Source organism: Rutidosis leptorrhynchoides, unplaced genomic scaffold, assembly GCF_046630445.1.
Source record: "Rutidosis leptorrhynchoides isolate AG116_Rl617_1_P2 unplaced genomic scaffold, CSIRO_AGI_Rlap_v1 contig209, whole genome shotgun sequence".
Classification (NCBI taxonomy): Eukaryota; Viridiplantae; Streptophyta; class Magnoliopsida; order Asterales; family Asteraceae; genus Rutidosis; species Rutidosis leptorrhynchoides.
The window spans coordinates 41,156-54,133 of NW_027266457.1; the positions used below are offsets into that span (position 1 = coordinate 41,156).

Sequence of the window (12,978 nt, forward strand, 5' to 3'; positions counted from 1 at the left end):
ATTTGTTAAGAAATGTTTTGTAATAATCAAAATCATAAATAAATTAAAAACTATTAGTCATGTTTGGGTAGTTCGGTTCACACCTAGAGTTGGAACTGGAACCAAGAATCAGATTGGCTCCTGCCCAGAATTGATCTAGTCCTAGTTCAGTGCTCTACCCTAAAAAATTGTTTCCTTAGTAGCATGACCGAGCTCTGGCTTTTTCGCCAGAAATAACCTACAATGGAAGGACAGGCCCGCAATGGAGGGATCGGGTTGAATTATCAGTTGTGATTTGCTCCTTACGTGAATCAAATTCATGCTTTTATCTAAGAATTGTGATATTTTGTCATTGATCAAGTGTTGAATAACTGTCACGAAACACAACAAATCGAACGATAAGCCACTGCACCATAAAAATCCCCGATCTTGTCAGGCACAATGAATCGAATTCTCGAATTAAGCTTCCATACTTGACTCCCTTGCACTAGTTGACTTGAACGACGATCACTGTCGAAAAGAAAAGGGGTTTGGCGAAGGAAGAATGCTCGCAACATGGCAAAGTTTAAACCCCATCAATTGTCTAGATTATTTAATAGTGATGCGTGGTGAGTTTGGGTGAGATTGCTGAACGAGTTTTGACGGAGCTGAAGTATTTTATGAGTTGGTGGGAAAATAAGAGTGGGATGGAATAGATTCACTATCAAAGGACTAAATAAGAACGCACAATAATTAATCACTCGAAAGAAATTCTTATATAATATCAACTTAAAACTTTTCATACTAACAATTGAGAATGCACCTCTTGCTTAAAGCAAATAGAAACTAAGCTAAGGAATATCATACTAGGAAACGTGAAAACGGAAAACTTTAAACTATGACATATTAAACTAGGAAACTTTTAACTTAGGAAACATCAAATAGGAAACCAACTAAAATTAGGGAAAAATAAAACCCCTCTAGCCTTTGATTCAGTTTATTCTTCAGTTTCTAGAAACACCATTATGGATTTTTCGTATCATTGGAACCATTGGATCATGTTGTGGCCGAAATCTCCCTTTGTTTACACAGACATCAAATGGTCTCTAATGTGATATGTTGCTCTCACGTTGAGTAGCGACCGTGAAGGTGTTGGTACCCCCTACGAAAATTCACAGGGACATCACTTAAAACGTTGATTTATTCGAGCTGCAAATATGCCAAAGAGAGCAATGGCAACGAAAGGATTATAATTGCAAAAGGGGAATTTATGGAATCATGATGAAGTCTACCGTCCAGATATATCAGGTAGTATACACATTGCATGAGTATTGTAGTATCCAGATAAGTGACAGGAAATCTTGCAAAGAAATTCAAGGCAAGGAAATGAACGCGAAGTCAGATTTTTCTGAGCCAATCCTAGTCGCATACCGACTTAGGACTGTGCACGTTGGATCCCCAAAGTATTCCGGTAGTGATGGGTGAAGTCGGTGCATGATGGTGTTAACAACTTGCTGCAACTTCGTTAATGCTCTGAGAAGAGACCTCTTTTTAAAACCAGACACAGAGTGAAAGAGTCATTGACTGGTGCATCAAGGAGGGAGAAGGAGAGGAAGAAAATGGTGGTGAAGGTGTACGGGCCTGAATACACAGCGCCCAAGCGAGAGCTGGCGTGCCCGATCGAGAAGGGCCTCGAGCTCGAGACCATCCCTAACGATATCTTCAAGGGCGAGCACAAACCCCTGAATTCCTCGAGTTCCAGGTGTGTCCGTCTTCCGGAAACTCACTTCTCTTTGAGTCAAACTCTCAAACTCGAGCTGTTTTTTATTTATTTATTTGTGGGTACTTAGCTTTTAGAGTATTATATCTGGCCAATCCTGATTCGGATCGTGTGTATAAGTATATGTGTGTATGTGTAGCCCTTCGGAACAGTTCCTGGGGTTCGAGATGGGGACTATACTCTCTTCGGTAATGCTCTCAACTCTGGCTTGCATCATATATCTTTTTTGTTTTGTGCCTTTGGATTTCAACGTCATGGTCTATCGCTCGCTCGGACTTTTTCTGGTGGTTCTTCAGCACGCTACCATCTTTGCAGCTCATTACTCACTCGAGCACTTTAACAAGAATTCCGAGGTTTTGTTTATCCTCTCATCAGGAGAATGCAAGTTAATCAAATTGCATTAGTGACAAGAGGATTTGAGCTCGGCAATCTGCACCATCCGGTATTTGTTAGGTTAAAGTGAGGTTGTCCTTATAATTATTTAGACTTTCTAGGAGTCGTTCAGTCTTAATCTGAACTCAAATCATTTGCCTAAGGATTATATGATTTAAATCACAGTGCTATGGTGAAGTAGTCTGACTTATGAAGCATAAAGAGTACCTTCGATGGCTATCGTGGAGTTGTTTTTATATTCTATGTTGGCCAAAGGCCGTCGATTATCATTTCGACCTGCATTTTCGTCCGATTATTTGCCTGTCCAATGTTTAAGCAGAACCATCAGTGCATAGACATCGAAATGTTGCGCTGCATCTACACTGTTACTGTGGGTCTAGGGTCGTGAGTGTTAGAGTGAGAGTGAGACTGCTGGTAAATTCAAGAGCACGGTGCAGGTCTCCTTTAGGTTGCATCATAAATTTATGGTGCGTTTCATCTGCGGGGAAAAGATGTCTGTCCACTCACTGTAATACATCCTGTTTGATTCATACAGAATCGCGGGCCATCGCAAGGTATTATGCCGAGAAGTACAAGCACCAAAGGACCAAACTGCTGGGGAAGACTATAGAGGAGAGGGGGCTCGTTGAGCAGCGGCTCGAATTTGAGGCCCAGAACTTCCACCCGCCGATCAATGACCTTGCCATGCAAATTGTTTTCAGCCCGCTTATGGGACTTACCCTGGACCCAGAGCTGATCAAAAAGAGCGTGGACAAGCTCCGTAAGGTGCTGGATATCTACGAGGAGAGGCTGCCGAATAGCAAGTTCCTGGCGGGGGATTTTATCAGCCTTGCTGACCTAAGCCACCTCCCATTCACCCGGTTCTTGGTGGGCGCAATGGGGAAGGAGTACCTGATGAGGGACCGGAAGAATGTGAGCGCATGGTGGGATGATATCTCGAGCAGGCCTTCCTGGAAGAAGGTCGTTGAGCTCTGGCCCAATCTGATTTAGGATCATTTTATCAGGTGCTCCCGGTGCACCCGAGTCTTTAGTCTATGCGAAGGAGTGGTCAATTTCTGTGGTTAGCGTCTCTCTCTGTCTAATTAGTGTGTTTCTACTCGATCTGAATCGGCGGATTCAGGCGATCTAATGAGCTTTGTTGAGTATGGTCTGTGACATCTTTGTGTCAAGTTGGATCCTTTTTGGGTCTAGAACCGAGTACTCTCTGGACCTGTCCCTTTGCTTTTATCCCTTCAAGTTCTCTTCTCATGGTGGTGTCGTGTGGTTAGTGTGACTTAGTAGCACAACACAACGAGGCTATCGCCAAAAAGATTGAGCGAGCACACGAGAAAAGTTCATATTGTTTAATGAACATCGACACTTGAACATTCATTCTGAACTTTAAAGTAAGCTCTTATGTAGTGTTGGGCTAAATTTCGAGCTTAAATGAGAAAGATTGTGTCAAAAATTTTGTGTTGTCCTAAAACTCCTAATGTATTATGTTGTCCTAGGAGGTGATGTTCGAGCTGGAGACTCACCGGAAATTTGTCAATCCTATATGCTTTCCTTCTAGGAGATAAAATCGCTCGACTCTGGCTCGACTCCTAGAAAGATATTGCTCAACGGTTTTGCATGTGGTGTGAATAGAAAATTTATACATAAGAGTAATGAAGCGCCACGATATTGGGAAATGGTTATTAAAGCCATGTCGATGCCCCTCTCGGGGGATATAAAGTCTCAATTCTCACACTTTATATAAGTTAAGTCTGCATTGCATGTAAGGGAAGTTGAAAAATTGTCCAAAAATTCATAAATCTATTGTAATTTGTCAGTTTAATCATAAACTTTTTAATTTTATTAATTGAGTCTAAACCTCTTTGAGTTTTGCCAATTGAGCTCATTCGACCAATTTTAACATGAAATTACTAACGCGGATGTCAGACGTTGTATGTAATACAATTGGTGATGACTAGTGCTAATATGCACAATTTTTAATGATATTTTAATATTTTAATTTTATTTATATATTTGTTTTTCCTTTCCTTTATTTTCTTTTTCCTAACCCTAGTTGCAAGCTAGGAAGCATTGACATTTTCCAAGACCTTTCGTGTTGTGTCAAACACTCCAACATGCTTCGACACATTCCGATAGGCAGTCAACAAGTGTCAGAAAATCCGACACACAACTTGACATGTTCCGACATGTGAGTCTATAATTCTAATATGTGATTTCAATACATATGGGGTCAATTTTAAAAAGTTTCACTAAATGAGGAGTCAAAATATAAATATGTAAAAAAAAATAATAAAGGGGGAAATAAAGACTTCTTGTTATATTTGATGGTGAAATGTGAATTATTTTTTTCTTTTCTTGACTTCTTGTTAAATGTTAAATTTAATAGTGGAATGTGAATTGATTTTTTTCCTTCAAGTTTTATAGATTATTTGAATGGAATATAGTTGAATTTGTCAAATTGAAACAATGAATAATATCAACAAACGGTAGATTAATGTTTTTAGTGTAAATTTATTTTAGGCTCTTTTTTATTATTTATTTATTTTTGAATCTAAATCAAATTAATTCTATTAAAATAATCATAAAAATGATAATTTATCATGTATATATATAAATATATATTTAATATACAATGTATCCCAATATGTCGAAATTCTCTATTTTTTTAGAAATAATGTGTTGACATGTTATGTTGTCTCGTATCGCATGTCGTCTTATGTCGTGTTGCATGTCGCGTACCGGTATCAGTGCTACTTATGTTGCAAGCCACAAGCAAGAGAGTTGGCCTTTGCCTAGATTTAGGCAAGGGTTGTGACACCCTTGCTTGACTTGGGTAAGGCAAGGGCATCCCTCACTTGGTTTTGGGTGAGGGCCCTAGCCTAGATGAGGCAAGGGTTGTGGGCTACGAGTTAGAAAAAGAAAAAATAAAAATAAATTTTTTATTAAAGATTTAAAAAAAATTAAAAATTATTCACATCAGTGTTATCCATATTATCTAATATAGTCAATATCTAGTTTAGTAATTTTTAGCTAAAATTGGCTGGATGAATTTAATTGGCAAAATGCGAAAGGGTTTAAAGATTAGATTAGATATTAAAAAATTCAAGGAATTCATTAAATTAATAAAAGTCAAAGACAACGATGTACTTAGGCTAAAGTTTTAAAGACTGTCATTTTCTCCGAGGAAATTTATGTGAGCATAATGAATTTCAAGTCTACCGTACAAATATGTCAGATAGCATATTGCCAGAGAACAATCTATCAAAGATAAGTAAGAGGAAATGTTGCAGAGCCTTCCAAGGCGTATGCGAAGTCAAATTCGACAAAGGTAATTAGGGCGCGTTTGGTTGTGTTTCTGTTTAAAAATTGTTCTAGGAAACAGAAATAGAAAAAAGTGTTTCTGTTCCGAGGAACAATTTTTGAATAAAACAACGCGTTTGGTAAACTTGTTCCGAGAATAAAAAATAAACAGAAACATGTTTGGTAAATTTGGATAATTTTTTTATTTCTTTTATTTTTTCTATTTTTTTCTTATTTTTCCTTTTTTTCTTTTTTTTTTTTCTTCTTTTGGCCGGTCGCTGGCGAGGCCGAGCTCGCCCAGCGGCGGGCGAGGCGCGGCCTCGCCGGATCTGGGCGAGATCGAGGTCGCCCAGGCCGGCGCGAGGTCGGCCTCGCCGGATCTGGGCGAGCTCGAGCTCGCCCAGCCATGGCGAGGCCGACCCTCGCCCAGCTACGGCGAGCCTCGGCCTCGCCGGGGGCCGGCGAGCCTTGCCGTGGCTGGGCGAGGCCACCGTCCCTCGTCGGCCGGTCGCCGGCCATGGCCGAGGTCGGCGACCGGCCAAAAGAAAAAAGAACAAGAAAATAAGAGAAAAAAGAAAAAAAAAATAAGTGTTTCTCAAAAGTGTTTCAGAAACATTTCTTGTTTCTGTTTCTTTTTTGTTCATGGGAACAAAAGAACAAAAAACAGAAAAAATGTTTAAAAAAAAAAAACACACGAACAACGCGGCCCTAGTAGCATACCAACGTTGACCGATTATCTAACCTTGGATCCCCAAAGGAATCGGGTCGCGAACAGTAAGTTGGTGCATGACGGTGTCGTGTGCAACTTGGTTTAATCCTCTGAAAAGGGCTTCGTTTATAAACCTAGACGCAGAAGGAGAGAGAGTCGATCCTGAAAGATATTTGGAAATCAACTGGTCCGTCGACAAGAGAGAAGAAGAGGAAAAAATGGTGGTGAAGGTGTACGGGCCTGATTATTCAAATCCGAAGCGAGTGCTGGTGTGCCTGATCGAGAAGGGCGTCGAGTTCGAGACCGTTCCCATCGATATCTTCAAGGACGAGAACAGATCCCCTGAATTCCTCAAGCTCCAGGCCTGTCTCTGTTCTTGAAACTCGCGTCTCTTTGGATCGAACTCGAGTTTACATTTTCTTTGTGGGTACTTAGCATTTGAGGTACTTTATCTGATTGTTTCTGATTCGGATCATGTGTGTGCGTGCCTGCAGCCCTTCGGATCGGTTCCTGTGATTCAAGATGGAGACTATACTTTGTTTGGTAATGTTCTCAACTTTTGGACTTTCACATCGCACTCCGATGCTTGGACCGAAACATGTGAAGGCACGGATGGTTCTTCAGCATGCTGTCGCTAGTGTAATTTGTCGGGTTAAGGTTTGGTTTTTAAGGTCTAAGAAGTTCTGCAGTGAATAGATACCACAGGAAGTTGAAAAGCCCGAGTTCTGTCGACATATTCAGTTGATATTAGCTGCTCGTTTTAGCTCGTGGACGTCCGGTGATTTAGCTTTGCGACTCCTTAATTACTTGCGTTCTTTGACAATAACTTTCGAGTGTTCTTTTATCCTCTCAACAAAAAAAAAATAAAAAATGCCGGTGTAATCAAAATGCATTAGGGGTGGGGGATTTGTGCTCAGAACTCAGCACCTTCCGGCATTTGTTAGGTTAAAGTTTAGGTTGTTGTCTGTATAGTTTAAACTTTCTAGGAGTCTAATCACTCTGAATCTCGAGTCGAAACATTTGCCTAAGCAATGGATGATTTAAATCAAAGCTCCATGGCGAAATAGTCTGAATTGGGAAGGATTGGGCGTGCGTTTCAGCAATGAGATGCGAGTCTTTCGAGTATTTTCCCCATTAGTCAGGATTGCTCAGGTTTAAGAAAAAGAGGCCAGGCTCGTCAGCTGGCTATCTGGGAAGTATCCAAGGAAGAGTAAAGAGTAGCTTCGAAAACTACCGTTTCCTATGTTGGCCAAAGGCCGTGGATTATCTGTTTGAACCTGCATTTTTGTCCAATTACTTTCCTGACCGATGTCGAGGCAGAATGATCAATTCATAGTCATAAAAACATCCCACTGATTCTGCACTGTTACTGTTGGTCTAGCGTTGTGAGAGTAAGACTGCTTGTAAATTCAAAATCTCAGCGCTGGTCTCTTTTAGGTTGCGTTCTAGATCATGGTCAATTTCATGCGTGGGCATAAAGATTTTTCTCTCTGTAATGGATCCCATTTTGTTCATGCAGAATCGCGGGCCATCGCAAGGTATTATGCCCAGAAATACAAGCACCAAGGGACCGACCTGCTGGGAAAGACGATAGAGGAGACGGGGCTGGTCGAGCAGTGGCTCGAAGTCGAGGCCCAGTGCTACAGCCCGCCCATCACTGACCTCATCTACAAAATTGTTTTTGACCCGATTAGGGGACTTATCCCGGATCCGAAGCTGATCAAAGAGAGCGAGGACAAGCTCTGTAAGGTGCTGGACATCTACGAGGAGAGGCTGTCGAAGAGCAAGTACCTGGCGGGGATTTGTTCAGCCTCGCCGACCTGAGCCACCTCTCGTTAACGCAGTACCTGATGGGAAAAATGGGGAAGGAGTACCTGATAAGGGACCGGAAGCATGTGAGCGCGTGGTGGGATGACATCTCGAGCAGGCCTTCTTGGAAGAAGGTCGTCGAGCTCTGGCCCGGTCTGTATTAGGACCGTCTTTATTAGGTCCGCCGGATGCACCCGAGTCCCTGGTCCGTGAGAAGGAGTAGTCGCTTTCCGTGGACCATCGAGTCTCCCTGTGCCTAATTAGTACGTTACCACTCGATCCCAATCGACGGATTCAGGGGATCTTATAAGCTTTGTCGAGTCTGGTATGTGAAAGATCATGAGTCAAGTAGGATCACTCCAGTGAAATTATCCTGTATAAGACCTTTTCTAGTGTTGTATACTTCTCTAGTCTAGAATAATGCACTCTCCTATAGATGTGAGACATCATGTAGTGGGTGTTACATGACATCACAACCATATGAAATGTGACAAGTTAATAAAAAGTATATTACGTTAGGCACATATTTACTTGAAGAATTATGATTGTTAATGTTGAGTGACTCATTTAGGGTGTTTTGGTAACGATTTTGTTCTGGAGAACAATTTTTTATGATAAATGATTTTTTTTTTGTTTTTGTTTCAGGAATAATTTTTTAGTATAAAAACACAGTTGATAACTGCAAAAAAAAAATTCTATTCCCGAGATAAAAATACGTTTGATAAAATGATATAATCTTATTATTTCTTTTAGTTTTTTAATATTTCATTATATTTTTCCTTTTTCCTCCTTTGTGGCCGGCTGGGCGAGGTCCAATGAGCTCATCGAAGCTTCACCAAGCCAAGGCGAGGGTCAAGCTTGCCTCGCCAGGCCACCGGCAAGGCTCGACCTCGCCCAGGCGGCGTGAGGTCGACATCGCCCTAGCCTAGTGAGGCTAAGCCTCGCACTAGCTGGCAAGGTTGAGCTCGCCTAGCCACCGGCGATGCTGGGCCTTCCTGAGTCACTATCCAGAAATTATTCTTGGGAATAAGAAGTTTCTTTTTTTTCTATTTCTTATTTTTGTTCCAAATTTATTATTAGGAACAAAAGTTTTACCAAACATGTTTCTATTTCTTTTTCGTTCCTTGGAACAAAAGAAACAAAAGAATAGAAATTTTTGTTCCGGGGAACATAATTTTTTTTAACAAACAAGCCCTTAATATCCTTGTTAGAAAAATTGTTAATTCATTGAGTTAATTGGAATTCTATTCTAAAAAAAAGTATGCCATTTTTAAATGATTCTAATGGATGGTCATGAACATTTCTTTTCTTGAAAGCCCAGATATCGATATATTCCTTTCATTTGTCAAATAGAAACTTAGGCTCCATTTGTTTCATATAAAATGAGTCATTTGTAAAATATTTTTATAAAAAGATCGTTTGTATTACCTAAAATAATTAGTCAATATAAATTTTTTCATTATAATGTCTAAACATTTTTCATGTATGATGAAAATATTTTCATTCATATATTTTTGTAAACAAAATAAATAATTATTTAAAAAAATAATTTTCAAATGATTTATTTTTCGCAAAATAAATACATCCTTAAAATATATTGTACTCCATGACCATGTAAAAAGCGTAGGGGCTGCTAGAAGAAATTCTTGTACCAACATTGTTTTTTTTTTCTTCCTACTCCTTTGGTCGCTGCTCTGGCTTTCTACTTGCTAGCACTCAAGACATCGGGTTGCGTTCCTACCCTCATGGATAGCAATCTTCAACACATTCTCAGGAGGGATTGGGGTGGGGACGATTTCATTTCAGGAGTGAGTTTCGACTCCCACGCTCTGCAAGGAGGCAGGACAAAAGTCTGAGAGTGAGTGTTCGAGTAGGATTATAGTATGACCGACCAAAAAAAAAAACTGTGATTTTCTGGAGTTCGCGAGAGCAATTTCACTCGGATGTTCGATTTGTTGAGTCATAAATATCTTACGCCATTATGATAACATGCCACGGGTTGTAATAGGAATCGAATTCCTTATAAAAGTTACGGTGTTTTCTGGCTACTTAGAGTTGAAGAACATCACAAAGCAATTGAAGTTGTACGGCAAGCCGTTACGCAACATCAAGATCCCTCCTCTTTGGCGCATGACTCTGCTATTGAGTTTCCAATATTGGACGCAAATTGCGTAGCCCCAAGATCTCCATAACTAGAATAAGAATATGCATAATTGAGTAGAAAGTTTAACGCATCTGTTTTGGGATTCATCGAACATAAGCGGAAGCTAAAAAATGATAATCCACATATCAAAGGGATTCACGCATCAATTCATTCTCCTCTATTACCCTCCGTATCACTGGCTCAATGAGGTGGCCTTCTCACGTGTAGCGTTAGGTAAACGCATGTGAAAATTAGGGTTAGAGGAGAGACTTGAGCACTATTTATAGAGTTTCCAGCTAGTCTTCCTCGTTACGGACCAGGCTCAACTCGGCCCATACTAGCCAGCCCATATTATACTAATTAAAAAACCTTCTATCTCACCTTAGACCAAATCCCGTAAAACGGTAAACGTTAAACGGTAAATTACAATATCAATTAATGTAGTCCACAATTAAAAAAACTCTTACATCTGAATCGAGCTTTGACCACCTAACTCCCTCGGAAAGTGACTAGAATGACGTTTCGTTGTCAAAGGAAAAAAATTTGGTATTGCGCAAGTCGATCGCAACTGGCCAAAATGGCACACCTTCATAGTCTTGTTGGTTTGTGTAGCGGTGACCTTGACCCCTATAGCAAGTCCACGCGGACATGACTCGAAAAGTTTGATCCCATACGAGACGCGTGCCACATCCTGAATTCTATGGAAATGGGGAAACGATACTGCTGCCCTTCTACTTGGAGAACGCACTCTCAATCACAAAGTTCAAAAAAAAAAAAAAAACTAAAGAAGTTGAAAATAAGCAACTATAGCTCAATGAGAAATGCATATCTCTTCTAGGCGGATTGAGTATCTACTGTGCATGTTTACAGTACCAAATCAAAACTCATCTAATTCAAATCCACAGTATTGCATATGTATGAAATCAAAAACAAGTTTTATCTTTTCAACAAAACTTTATACATATAAGAAATACTTTTTTCATCAATAATATTAAAGCAAACATCAATGGGCCAATATATTGATCAATCTCATAAATTCACATATTGATGGTCTATTCCATTGACCAATGATTACTTTCACACCACACATCAATGATCTATTTCATTGATCCATTTTATGCTTAATAGTCAACCATAATCATGACACAATGTCTAGTAAAAGAGGACCAAGGCAATGTCTCCGCCTGTTATCAGCTAGTGGTTTGGCCTATAACAATATCCTTAAGCTTTAAAAACTCCTAATGCAACAATAATAAGTATCAAATCGTCATATTCTAATAATTCACAATACCAAACCCAGATACATCTCATAATCAAAATACTTTGACACAAACCAAAACATATATCCTTTGACCGACCAAAAAAAAAACATATATCCTTTCAAAAATCAATTTCTTCCTCAGAACCAATCTAGAATTGATATCATAAATGGTTTTCATAATATCAAACATATATCCTTTCGCAATATAATAACTTTATAAATCAAATTCACAAATCAATACATATAGCTTTTACGCAATAAAGCATTTCCCAAATTATTTCACAATAATCAACTCATAAATTCTTTCCAAAAATACTTTCCACGCTATTTCAAATAATCAAAAGGGAAATAAATACTCGATTCAAATTTTATGTATCAAATATGCAATGAACATTATTTCTGCCATTTAATTAAATCATACTTTACACATAATATGTCTAATCCTTTTCATTTTCAAAATATGAGTTTAGAAATTCAAAAAAGGGATAGCATCATTCACTTGGGAATACCCAAAACCAAACAACCTAGTTATACGAGCTGACAATATTGTAATTTATAAATTAAATGAGGATTTACATCAAAACTAAGTAAAGCACTATCTCAACTACGAATTGGCTGAACTAAGGTTAATCCCCAACAAAATTACTCCCATGCATAACAAATTGCTCACCCATTGCGAAGATTCAAAGCTAATTGCAATGTTGAGCTCATGTGGAAATCTCTAAAATTTCATTTCGACTAAAAAGTTACTTCAAATCAATTCCCATCATATTTCATGGCTCCATAACGCCCTAATTATGATTTCCATGTAATTCCACATCTTAAAACTGAATTTCGTAGTTTTAATTTCACATAATTTCGAATTTGTATCCTGATGTTGAAAACTACTCCGAATAAACAAACAAATTCCGTAAATTCTTATCATAAAAATGAAGTTAATCCAACTTGATGATAATTCCAAGGTGTGTGCGCTAGTTCTTCCTCTTTACTTTTTCCCTCTCGTCTTCCTTCTCTATCCCGTTTCCTTTTCCTTTCTCTCTCGGTGCGGGCTGTCCCATTATTACTATTCTTTTTTCCTTTCTTTAAATATGAAAAAGCCCACTTTTGACCAAATATAACAAAGAAAGACCAAAGATTACGATTTGTCTTTTACGATGGTGTGCCTCTGAGCATCAGCTGGATCAATATTCGTTATAAGGTTTCTCCGCATTCCTCGGCTTGATTCAATCCAAGACAGTAATTTTCAGGACTCGCCCTCATCAGTGGGCAGCCAGGAAGTCAACCAAAGCAGCGTACTTGACCAGCATTTCAGGGTGAGATGATCGCGGTTTACTTTTGCAATTAGGTTTGACAAATCAAATACGAAAAAGTGTCGGAGGAGAGAGTCACATAAATGATACTTCCCAAAAACACCTGCCTTCTAACACTCAAACCGATAGTCTTTCCCATAGTAGTATTTCGTCTAAGCAATGGTGCTTTTTGCTCTTCTAATTCCGTTGTCGCTGGAAAATGTTATGAGGTTTCTTATATTCCCGCGTGCGATGATTGATTTGAGTGAATAATGGCGTCAAACATATAATAGTCGATTACCCCTTTCTTCCCTGTGGAGGTTAGGTGATCAATAGTTTACG

The 12,978-nt window shown here is 39.2% G+C and overlaps 2 pseudogenes; both read left to right on the top strand.

The window, feature by feature from the left end:
• The first annotated feature begins 1,577 nt into the window (after positions 1-1,577).
• Positions 1,578-3,121, top strand: LOC139881906 (glutathione S-transferase F9-like; annotated as a pseudogene).
• A 3,231-nt stretch (positions 3,122-6,352) lies between these two features.
• LOC139881897 (glutathione S-transferase F9-like) lies at positions 6,353-12,544 on the top strand (annotated as a pseudogene).
• Positions 12,545-12,978: the final 434 nt, after the last annotated feature.